At 45.1% G+C, this 12521-nt stretch overlaps 1 protein-coding gene across 1 annotated transcript in view; it reads left to right on the forward strand.

Moving 5' to 3' along the window:
* The first annotated feature begins 6518 nt into the window (after positions 1-6518).
* Positions 6519-12521, forward strand: part of PRKCQ (protein kinase C theta) — a 54601-nt gene continuing 48598 nt past the window's right edge. The window contains exon 1 of the mRNA XM_026721585.2: positions 6519-6663. The gene's annotated coding sequence lies outside the window, so the exon portion shown is untranslated. The remainder of the gene's footprint in view (positions 6664-12521) is intronic.

Here is a 12521-nt window from a genome sequence, read left to right on the forward strand (position 1 = left end):
TCAGAGTTGGAAGGGACCTTATAGGTCATCTAGTCCAACCCCCCACCCAAGCGGGAGACCCAACACCATTTCTGACAAATGGCAGTCCAATCCCTTCTTGAAAGTCTCAACTGATGGCGCTCCCACAACTTCCAAGGGCAACTTCTGTTCCACTGGTTGATTGCTCTCACTGTCAGAAAGTTTCTCCTTATTTCCAGCTTGAATCTCTCCTTGTTCAGTTTCCATCCATTATTCCTTGTCTGGCCTTCAGGTGCTTTGGAAAACAGCTTGACCCCTTACTCTCTGTGGCAGCCCCTCAGATATTGGAAGACTGCTCTCCTGTCTCCCCTGGTCCTTCTCTTCACTAGACTAGCCAGACCCAGTTCCTGTAACCGTTCTTCATGTGTTTTAGTCTCCAGTCTCCTAATCATCCTGGTTGCTCTTCTCTGTACTTTTTCTAGAGTCTCAACATCCTTTTTATAATGTGGTGACCAAAACTGGATGCAGTACTCTAGGTGTGGTCTTACTAAGGCTTTATAGAGTGGTATTAGTACCTCACTTGATCTTGATTGTATCCCTTTGTTAATGCAACTTAGGATTGCATTGGCTTTTTTGGCTGCTGCTGCACATTGCTGAGTCCTATTTAGCTGGTTGTCCACTAAGACTCCAAGATCCCTCTCACAGTTAATGCTACTGAGCCTGGTTTCACACAGTCTGTATGGTTTTTCTTGCCTAAGTGTAGGACTTTGTGGATGTCTGGGCCCCATTAAACCCTTCTTTATCTGCTCAGTGGATCTGTAATGTGCAGGAGGCAAGAGGCAGGCATTGAGTGGGTGTGGGCACCGTAAACTTCCTTTCCTTCAGAAACCTCACGTGAGTGGGAACTTTGTAGGAAGCGACACAAAACCTGTTCAGCTATGTTTTTCTAACCACAGACACCCACACAAATCTCATCTTCCTAACAAGAGGAAGGGGAGAGATGTCTTCCTGCTCCCTCGACTGAGCTTATCTCCAGGGCAATGGGGATCCCATGTCTGGGCTTTTTTTAATGTCTAGCTACCCAGGCTGACTTGGACCGCCTCTTAGGACATAGTCTCATAGGGCTGGAAGGGACCACAGAGGTCATGTAGGCCAACCAACTGCTCAAGGCAGAAGACCTTATACCAGTGGTGGCTAACCTTTTTGGGCTCCTGTGCTAAAAATTGTACGCATGTCAGCACGCACGCATTTGCGTGCCAGCACCCAGAATGCAATGTGCGCCCCCTCATGCCGCCTACACATGCAGGTGCAATCTCCCCCATGTCACCCCCTTACCTGCACTGCACCTCACAGCTGATTTATTGGCTGGTTTGAGGCTTTTTTCGGCCTCCCAGAGGCTTGGAAAAAGCCTTTGCAAGGCTTTTCAGGTCAAATAATAGGCCCATTTAGTCACTTCTGGTGTTACAGGAAGTGATGAAACGGGCCTATTATTCGACCTGAAAAGCCTTGCAAAGGCTTTTTTCAAGCCTCTGGGAGGCCAAAACAGGCCTCAAACCAGCCGAAAAATCAGCTGTGAGGCACGTGCATGTGCAGTGAGGTAAATTTGCCTACAGCTCGCGTGCTGGCACAAATGACTGTGTGTGCCACTTTTGGCACATGTGCCATAGGTTCGCCATCACAGCCTTATACCATCCCAGTCAAACGGTGGTTGGATCAAATGATCGATCTTGCAGGGATCCAGCTGTGTTTTTTCTCCTCTGCATCCATTTTGAATGCAGCAACAGGCCGGGTCCTGAGTGAAAATCAGAACACAGATACAGGGAGTTCCCGACTTACAACAGTTCGTTTAGTGACTATTTGAAGTTGCAATGGCACAGAAAAAAAATTAGGACAGTGTATCACGCTTGTGACCATCGCGGCACCGCACGGTCATGGGATCAAAATTCAGATGCTTGGCAAGTGACTCATATTTAGGACGGGTTGCAGTGTCCTCGGAGTCACGTGGATACCTTTGATGACCTTCTGTCAAGCAAAATGAATGGAAACACCAGATCCGCTTAAGAACCATGTGACTAACTTAATAATTGCCATGATTTGCTTAATAACTGTGTGAAGGAAGGTCAGTAGATGGGGAAAACTCAACAGCTGTCTCGCTTAGCGACAGAAAGTTTGGATTCCGTTGGGGTCCTAAGTTGAGGTAGACCTGCACAAGGCACCAAGTTCTAAATTTACTTAACACACATCACACTACAGGAACACACATATAAGGGCTAAGTTGTGGCTGTAAGTTGAGGATTAGCCGAAGTAGCCTTGTCGTGTAAAAATAAAAAAAATCGTTCAGCTGCACCCTTCGCAGGGAAGGTTTGAAGGGACTGTAAACAATGGCCAGCTGTTCTGAGCTAGGCTTTCCAAGACCAATATTTGAATACAGCTCATCAGTCTGGAACCCATATCATGTATCTGATATTAACACAATTGAAAAAGTCCAGAAATATTTCACAAGAAGAGTTCTCCGCTCCTCTACTCATAGCAGAATACCTTATGCCACCAGACTTGAAACTCTAGACTTAGAAAAGCTAAAACTATGCCGCCTCCGGTCCGATCTAAATATAGTGTATAAAATCATACATTGCAATGTCCTACCTGCAAATGAATACTTCAGCTTCAATCATAACAATACAAGAGAGACAAACTCAAGGTAAACCGCACCAAACTTGGTTGCAGAAAATACGACTTCAGCAACAGAGTGGTCAATGTCTGGAATACTCTACCTGACTCTGTGGTTTCTTCCCAAAACCCCAAAAACTTTAACCTTAGACTGTCTACTATTGACCTCACCCCTTTCCTAAGAGGTCTGTAGGGGGCATGCATAAGCGCACCAAAGTGCCTACTGTCCCTGTCCTATTGTTTCTTTTTATTTTTCTTATAAGTATCCATCTCATGTATTCAAAACTATGTTTATTCTTATACCTGTATCTTGTAAGCGATTGACAAATCAAATAAATACTAAATACTAAATCATGAAGCAGACTCCTCGTCCCTTCTATTTAGGCGAAAGGGAATTCCTCTCCAGCAAAGTCCCGGCAAACAGTCTTTCATGAGATTTCACTACTACAGACCTTTGTCAGGCTGGGAGAGTGGCCAGGCCGATAGCTTCCAAACGCCACACTGTAGCAGCAATTACTTGGCAAGAAATCAGCTGAACTGTTTCCTGCAAACCCCACTCCTCTTTTGAAGACTGATGATCGCGCACAGATATTCCTCTGTTTCTTCCAGGAAAATTGTAGCCCTTGTGTGCTGCTTACTCCTAACACATAGCCCGCTAAATTTAATCCTGCTTTGCTTTTCAAGATCAGCCAAAGATGACTAGCTGGGTTTTTGTTTGTTTTTTTTGCCTGAAATGAAGATTGCTTTGAGCTAAGTTGGATCGTGTTGTCTTTGAGTCACATCAAGTTTGTTTTATTTGCAACAATAGCCTCTTTCTAGGGTGGGGTGGGGTCTGTGTGTGTGTGTGTGTGTGTGCTTTTGCATTCCCAATTTAGCCCGAGATTTCACTCCGCTGCCCAAAGACTACCTGTTCTGACCTCCCCAACAGCACGAAGTCGACTCCTCGTCCCAATAAAACCCCTTTTTATTTAGTGTACAGTGAATTCCTCTCCAGCAAAGCCCCAGCCAACAGTCTTTCAAGAGATTCCACAACTACAGACCTTTATCAGGCTTGGAGAGTTGCCAGGCTGATAGCTTCCAAACGCCACAATACTTAACAAGAATATAGGAACAGATCTTCACCCAAATGAATTGTCTCCTGCAAAACTCCACTCCCCCTTCACTCCTCTTTTATTCCCTATGGGAGGGGCCATTCACCATCCACCTGTGGCTTTCCTCCCACGTCCCTTGTTCCTTAGCTGTTCCCTTCTTCTGGCAACTCTGCACATGTGCACATTGGAAACAGGCTCCAGCTGTTCTTCTGCCCCACTGATGTCTGACTCCGAAGGCAGCTGATAACTGTCCCCCTGGCCCCATCTCTGCCTCTGATGCAGAGCCCTCGTCAGAGCCTTCCCCAGACTCCAGGACTGGCCCATGTTCCTCCCCAACCTCCTCCCTGTCCGAGTCTGCCACCAGCTCCGCTGACCGCTGTCAGGCCACACCACCAGCATTTTGGTGCTCTGGGATGAATAGATCCTCTTCTCCTTCTAGTGAAATCCTTTGATATTTGAATGCGGTCCTTTTTCCTATTCCCATAAAGTAGGGATGGGGAAATCTTTGGGCCTTTTATGACTTGTGTGGACTTCAACGCCCAGAATTCTGAGCCGCATTCATTGACTTGGCTTGAGAAAAAAAAAAAAAGATTGCATGGCCGGCTCAGGAATTCTGGGAGTTGAAGTCCAGAAGTCATAAAAGGTATCCTCACCTGTGCCATAAAGAAAACAGAGGTCTTTTGATCGCTACAGAACTGCATTGGCAGGATTGCGTTCTGCAAGGAATTTGGGCATGTGCACAGGAGTTGTTTGGACCTTCAGTAGGCCAGGAAATAAAGTAGAAAAGAGCCAGTTTGGGGTAATGGTTAAGATGCTGGCCTAGAAACTAGGAGACGTGAGTTCTAGTCCTGCTTTAGGCATGAAACCTGAGTGGATGACTTTGGGCCAATCACCAGGCGATAGAGAATTCTAGTTTCACCTTAAGCATGGCAGCCAGCTAGGTGACTTTGGCCAGGTGATGGAGAGTTCTATCCATTAATGTCCTCCATTAGGTGTGACAGCTGGCCAGTCACCAGGAAATTGTAAGTTCTAGTCCAACCTTAGGCATGAAAGCTGTCTGGGTTAAAAAATAAAATAAGAAAGGTGGCATGGAAAGGGAAGGAAGGAAGGAAGGAAGGAAATACCAAGCAAGTAGCTAAGAAAGAAAGAAGGGATTTTACCTGAAGTCTGAAAGGCTGCTTTGTGACAATTCCCACTCCAGTGTTGTATATATATATTTTTTTACCGCTTAAACCACCATTAAAAATAATTAGGAGGTGAGTAAGGCTGGTTATTTTTATTTCAGTCTGTGATGCCAGCTGGGAATGGGCAAGGGCAGCTATTTGAACACATAGACACACCAAAAACTTAGGATTTAGGATTTCTTCCCCTTGAGGATTTCAGAATTAGCTTTAATTTTAATTTTAGATTCCCAATGATTCTGTGGGGTAGGCTAGGTTGAGAGAGAAACTAGCTAGAAATACACCCTCCTGGATAACCTATCTTCTTTTCTTTTCTTTTCTTTCCTCCTTTCTCCCTCCCTCTTTCCTTTTTTCTCCCTTCTTCCCCTTCCTCCCTTCCTCCCTTTCTCTTCCTTCCTTTTTTCCTTCCTTCTCCTTCTTTCCTTCACTGAATCTCCTTCTTTCCCTTCTTCCTCCCTCCCTCCCTTTCTCTTCCATTCTTCCTTTCTTCCTTCCTTCCCGCTTTTTCCCCTTCCTCCCTCCCTTCTCCTTCTTTCTCTCCTCCTTCACCGAACTTCCTTCCTCCCTTCCTCCCTTCTTCTTTCTCTTTCTCCGAGCCTCCTTCCTTCCTTCTTTCCTTTTTCCTTCTTCCTTCCATTCTTCCTTCCTTCCTTCCCTCTCTCTTTTTCCCCTTCCTCCCTCCCTTCTCCTTCTTTCTCTCCTCCTTCACCGAACTTCCTTCCTTCCTTCCTTCCTTCCTTCCTTCTTCCTTCCTTCCTTCCTTCCTTCCTTCCTTCCTTCCTTCTCTCTTTTCCCCCTCCCTCCCCCTCCCTTCTCCTTCTTTCTCTCCTCCTTCACCGAACTTCCTTCCTTCCTTCCCTCTTCCTTCTTTCTCTTTCTCCAAGCCTCCTTCCTTCCTTCCTCCTTCCATTCTTCCTTTCTTCCTTCCTTCCCTCTCTTTTCCCCTTCCCTCCCTTCTCCTTCTTTCTCTCCTCCTTCACCGAACTTCCTTCCTTCTTTCCTTCCTTCCTTCCTTCCTTCCTTCCTTCCTTCCTTCCTTCCTTCCCTTTTCCCCTCTCTCCCTCCCTTCTCCTTCTTTCACTCCTCCTTCACCAAACTTCCTTCCTTCCCACTCTCCCTTCCCTTCCCTTCCTCCTCCTTTCTCTTTCCCCGAGCCTCTTTCCTTCCTTCCTTCTTCCTTCCTTCCTTCCTTCCTTCCTTCCTTCCTTCCTTCCTTCCCTCTTTTCCCTCCCTCCCTCCCTTCTCCTTCTTTCACTCCTCCTTCACCAAACTTCCTTCCTTCCCTCTCTCCCTTCCCTTCCTTCCTCCTCCTTTCTCTTTCCCCTGAGCCTCCTTCCTTCCTTCCTTCCTTCCTTCCTTCCTTCCTTCCTTCCTTCCTTCCTTCTCTCTTTTTCCCCTCCCTCCCTCCCTCCCTTCTCCTTCTTTCACTCCTCCTTCACCGAACTTCCTTTCTTCCTTCCTTCCCTCTCTCCCTTCCCTTCCTCCTCCTTTCTCTTTCCCTTTCTCCGAGCCTCCTTCCTTCCTTCTTCCCTTCCGGGCCCGGGGCCAGCCCGGGATCAGCTCTTTTGCAGCGCCGTCCCTGCCAGAGGAGGCGGCGACAACCGCGAGAGGTTGCGGCGGGCGAGGGGGCGACCGGCTTGGTTGGGTGACGGAGAGCAGCAGCTGCCGCCGCCGCCGCAAGACGAGCCGCTGGACGGGGCTGCTGGGACTGGCTGACCGAGAAGGACCGGGCGAGGAGCAGGGGAGCTCGGCCGGACGAGGAGCAGGTAAGGGGTGGGGGTAGGGGGAAGCCCACTGACCCCACCGAGCCAGGATGCTGCTAGCGCCGAGTACGGAAACTCTGGCTAGCGCTTTCCACTTCGCGATTCCGGCGCCCTACTCTGAGCTTACTAAGGCTGCGCCGGTGGGCAGTTTTCCTTCCCCGGTCTTACTTTGTCCTACCTACCTCCAAGAAGGGGAGAGCTGAACTTGGAACTGGAGATCGGGAGGAACAATTTCTCCACCACCCCCACCCGCAAACCAGGTTAGGATCTATTGGAATTAGGGCTTTCTTCTTTAGTGGGGATCTGACCCGGTCCCGGATGGCTCTCGTGCCCAAGGAAACCTTGCCAGCTTTTAAATCAGGGGGTCCTTGGGTGCCCTCTGAACTTAGTTGGTTTCTGGCAGACGTTTCGTGACCCAGTTAGGTAACACCATCAGTGCTTGTAGGGAAGTGGGGTCCCCCACCCAGCCCAGTTTATATTTCTAGTGCAGAGGTCCCCAAACTTGGCCACTTTAAGACGTGTGGACTTCAACTCCCAGAATTCTCCAGCCCCAGATGATGGGAGGGGGTAGTCTTAGAGGTTCTTTGGTTGGGCTGTTGACTGTTGGCTTGTTTGGCAGTTTAGACTAGAATAGAGCTGGAAGGGCCCTTGGAGGTCTTCTAGTCCAACCCTCTGCTTAAGCAGGAAACCCTACACCATTTCAGGCAAGTGACTGTCCAGTCTCTTCTTAAAGACCTCCAGTGCTGGAGCACTTACAACTTCCGGAGGCAACTTGTTCCACGGGTTAGTTGTCCTCTCACTGTTAGAAAGTTTCTCCTGAATTCTAAATGGCTTCTCTCCTTGATTAGTTTCCATCCGTTGCTTCTCTTTCTTGCTTTCTGGTGCTTGGAAAATAAGTTGACCCCCTCCTCTTTGTGGCAGCCCCTCAAATACTTGAAGACTGCTCGCATGTCCCGTCCCCCTCCAAGTCCTTCTTTTCTCTAGACTGGCCAAACCCAAATCCTGCAACCGGTTCTTCATAGGTTTTAATCTGCAGGCCTTTAATCAACTTCTTAGTTGCCTTTCTGGATTGGGGTATGTTTTACTTCTTGATTGTTGGTTTGATGTTAATCTTGGAGTTAATCTACGTTCTTCTCGGTCCTGATTGCTAGTGGGGACGTGTTATGGCCTTTATTTTTCCTTTTTGGCTTGTTAATGGCCTCTTTTGCAACATATATATATACAACTACAATATATATATATATATTGTAGTTGTATATATTGTATATTGTATTGTATATATTGTAGTTGTGAATAACATACATGTAAGTATATATATACTTACATGTATGTTATTCAGCTTTGTTCAGGTATTTTCCCACATCATTATAGTTGTGCTTTTAAAGTTGTAGCAGCATTTCGGCACAATCTCATCTGCCATCATCAGGCTTCTGTATTGACTATGAACACAATACAATACACAATACAATACACAATACACAGACAAACACAATATATATATATTTGTTTTCTTAAGTTTTCATGGGTACTTACATGTATGGCATTCAGCTTTGTTCAGGTATTTTCCCACGTCATTGTAGTCGTGCTTTTTTTCGGCGATTCTGCCGAAACGTTGCTACAACGTTAAAAGCACATACATATATATATGTATATGCATTATGTATATGTATTATGTTCATCTGTGTGTGCATGTGTGTGTGTGTATTGGTTATGTCTCCGTGTCTAATTTGTTAGAGTGCCAATGCTGCTAGAAATCCCATGACGTTTTTCAGGCATGGCTTGATGTAGAGTGGTTACAGTTGCCCAGTTGAAACTATGGTGAAGCCTATCCACGTGTTGTGAAATTGAAGAGCTTTCATCCTGTCTTCTCATTGCTAGTTGGGGTTCCTGGATGTGCTCTGCCAGTTTTTAAATCAGCCTGGGCTAATGTGCTTTTCATCAGCTATTTTGACCACCTCTGATGAGTTCTTGAATTCTATCCATTTATTAGCTGCCTCAGGAGCAGAAGCTGCCGTTTTTGGGTGCTTCCTTGTTCCGGGAAGTTGGCAACCTTCCTTGGATGATGTTCCAGGCTGTTAAATTTTGTCAGGATCCTCATTGTAAGAGAGAAAGAAGTTTGTGGGCAAGATACAGGAAATGAGGCAAATTCTTCATCATCCTTGGTTATAAATGTTGATTGACAAGTCATGAATGGATGGGAACCTCACTTGTGACTGTATGACTGTAACTTAGTTGCTTGTATCCTTATGATTTATATTGACTGTTTCCTAGTATGATTTGATTGTTTATTGTACCCTATGACTATCATTAAATGTTGTACCTGATGATTCCTGACTCTTGATGAATGTATCTTTTCTTTTATGTACACTGAGAGTATTTAAACCAAGACAAATTCCATGTGTGTCCAATCACACCTGGCCAATAAAGAATTCTATTCTATTATTTTAATGGCTGGTCAAGAGTTAAAAAAACTTAATGGTCTCTTTAATGGTTTCTTACTGATCTCCTTAATGGCTTCCTGCTTTAGCAAGGGGTTGCACTAAATCTAGAAGGTCCCTTACAGCTGTTTTGATTGATTGAGAATGAGGGAGATTAGCCATGGGGACAAATGCCAAGATGGCCTGATCTAGGCTGGGTTCGTCCATTAAACTAGACTAGCCACAATTGAATTGCTTAGCTGGGGTATCTGTGTGATGTAAGTGAACATGCAGTGGTTTTCTTTTGCAATTTGTGTTGGCCGCACCATCGTAAATAGCAGGGGCCTCCAAACTTGACAGCTTTAAAACTTGTGGACTTCAACTCCCAGAATTCCGCCCCCCAGTCATGTTGTTGGCTCAGGAATTCTGGGAGTTGAAGTCCACAGGTCTTAAACTTGCCAAGTTTGAAGACCCTTGCCCTATAGGGTGTGTTTCCTTGAGCCTCATGTGAACTACCCAGTGTCATGTTTACCTGGATCTCAGGTGAAGCATGTGGTGACACAGCTGTTCTGTATTTATGGGTGAATTTGGGTACCAAGTTTCAGTGGCCAATATTTGTAGCTGAAGACGGTATTTGCAGAACTGTTGACACCCTATTCTTTCTCCTATCCAATTAAATCAAGAAAAGCAGATTTTCTCCTTCTTTTAAGAGCTCTTGTGGGGGTGGGGGAGAATACCTCAAATGTTGCCCCCAGCAAAAAAAATAATCAGCTTGCTTCAACTAAATCTGATTACCCCAACAGCTTTTGAGGGAGACATAGAAGGCTTTTCTTCTAACAGATAACAGATAATCAGAGTTGGAAGGGACCTTGTAGGTCATCTCGTCCAACCCCCACCCAAGTGGGAGACCCTAATACCATTTGTGACAAGATGGCAGTCCAGTCTCTTCTTGAAAGCCTCCAGTGATGAAGCTCCCACAACTTCTGAAGGCAACTTCTGTTCCATGAGTTGATTGTTCATCACTGTCCGAAAGTTTCCCCTCATTTCCAGATTGAATTTCTCTTTGTTCAGTTTCCATCCATTGTTCCTTCTCTGGCCTTCAGGTGCCTTGGAAAATAGTTTGACCCCTTCCTCCTCTCTGTGGCAACCCCTCAAGTATTGGAAGACAGCTATCATGTCTCCCCTGGTCCTTCTCATCACTAGAGTAGTCAAGCCCGGTTCCTGCAACCGTTCGTTGTATGTTTTAGCCTCCAGTCCCCTCATCATCCTGGTTGCTCTTCTCTGTACTTTTTTCTAGAGTCTCAACATCTTTTTTATAGTGTGGTGACCAAAACTGAATGCAGTACTCTAGGTTGATCTTACTAAGGCTTTATAGAGTGGTATTAGTACTTCCCTTGATCTTGATTGTATCCCTCTGTTAATACAATTTAGGATTGCATTAGCTTTTTTGGCTGCTGCTGCACATTGCTGGCTCATATTTAGCTGGTTGTCCACTAAGACTCCAAGATCCCTCTCCCAGTTACTGCTATTGAGCCTGGTTTCACCCAGTCTATATGTGTACTTTTGGTTTTTCTTACCTAAGTGTAGAACTTTACTTTTCTCTATATTGAATTTCATTTTGTTAGATATGGCCCAGTGTTCTAGTCTGTCAAGATCCATCTGGATCTTGAGCCTATCTTCTTGGGTATTAGCTATTCCTGCCAGCTTAGTATCATCTGCAAATTTGGTAAGTTCCCCTTCTATTCCCTCATTTAAGTCATTAATGAAGATATTGAAGAGTCCTGGGCCTAAGACGGAACCTTGTGGCACCCCACTGCTTACTTCCCTCCATGTAGACTTAGACCCATTAAAGACTACTCGTTGAGTACGGTTTGCCAGCCAGTTGCGAGTCCATCTGGTGGTGGTGCTATTTATTCCACTTTTTTCTAGCTTACTAAGAAGTAAGTTGTGGTCTACTTTGTCAAATGCCTTGCTGAAATCTAAATATAGTATGTCCACCGTATTTTGCTGGTCTATTAATTTAGTCACCGTGTTGAAGAATGAAATAAGATTGGTTTGGCATGATCTGCTCTTAACAAACCTCTTTAAATTACGGCAAGGGTCTTCAAACTTGTCGAGTTTAAGATTTGTGGACTTCAACTCCCAGAATTCCTGAGCTAACCTGACTGGAGGAGGAATTCTGGGAGTGGAAGTCCACAAGTCTTAAAGCTGTCAAGTTTGAAGACCCCCTGATTTACGGCAATCAAAGAAATCAGTTGAATTAGACTTGCAAAAGTGTTTGGGGTATGTTGTGTGCCATTCCCTTGTACCCTATTGCAGCGGGGTCAGCAACCTGCAGCTCCGGAGCCATATGTGGCTCTTTGCTGCAGCTCCCTGTCACTCAAAATATGTGTCACAACCGCCGATGTGCGACACCCTCCCGGCACACGATTTATTGAGCTTTTCGACTCCAAATAGGCCAGCCATAGGTAAATCCAAGAAAAGAAAAGTTTCAGAAGAAAACAGAACGTCTAATTCAAGTACATATGCTAGTTTTGTGGCCGCTCAGGAAATAATTGAAATTTGATATGATCCATTTTGTAAATCCCAAATCCCAGATAGATTGAAGGGAACTGGGTTTTTCGCCCCCTCATTGTCTAGATTTTTGGGCTTGCCTTCCAAAATTGCTTGAGTATTGGTCTGTGTCTGGTTGAAAATTCAATTTTTGGATAGGATAATGACTCATAAAGATTTTCAGTCAGTGAAACATGAAAAAAAAATGGAAGAGGAGGACAGCAGGCCTTCTGAGTCATCCGAATGGGGGTCTTGTCTGTTTTTATGCCTTTGTGCATGTGTGTGCGTATGTCCCTCCCCTTAGAAATGTTGATCAGGCTGGCCTCTTTCTCTTCTGCTCATTAAGTCTTGTAGTCTTGTGAATTGTGAGGCCCTCATGCTGAAAAAAGACAGGTTGAGTCTGTGGAAGTGGTTTGGCCAGGAAACGCCTTGTCAAAGTTCCAGGAAATTGAACTGTTTGAATAAAACGAGAGAAAGAGACAATTCTTCTGCAAGCAAATTGTTCTCAGGTTTTTGAAAAGTAACTGACAGTATAGTAAGAAATTCTGTTCAAAAATACCAGCCAGTTCAATAATTTTATATTATTATTGTTGTTGTTGTTATTTAATCTTTAGTGAGATCTCATTGGTAGCTCAACAGCTCGAGTCCTAACCAAGGACCTAGGAACTGTTCAGGTAGCATCAGAAGATATCAGCTGTTCCAAGTAGGGTGGGTTTTTTTTTTTGTAGAATCAGGGTATTCAAGTCTGATAAATTCAGGATTTCCAAATAGCAAGGTAGCCCTTTAGGTATTGCTCCAAGGGCTCCAATCACAATTGGGATAACACACAATTTCTTTTTCCAAAATCGCTCAACTTCACTTTGTAAGTCCTGATACTTCGTGATTTTTTTT

The sequence above is a fragment of the Pseudonaja textilis genome, chromosome 5 (genome assembly GCF_049901715.1).
Source record: "Pseudonaja textilis isolate UNSWEBS1 chromosome 5, rPseTex1.2, whole genome shotgun sequence".
In the NCBI taxonomy this organism is placed as follows: Eukaryota; Metazoa; Chordata; class Lepidosauria; order Squamata; family Elapidae; genus Pseudonaja; species Pseudonaja textilis.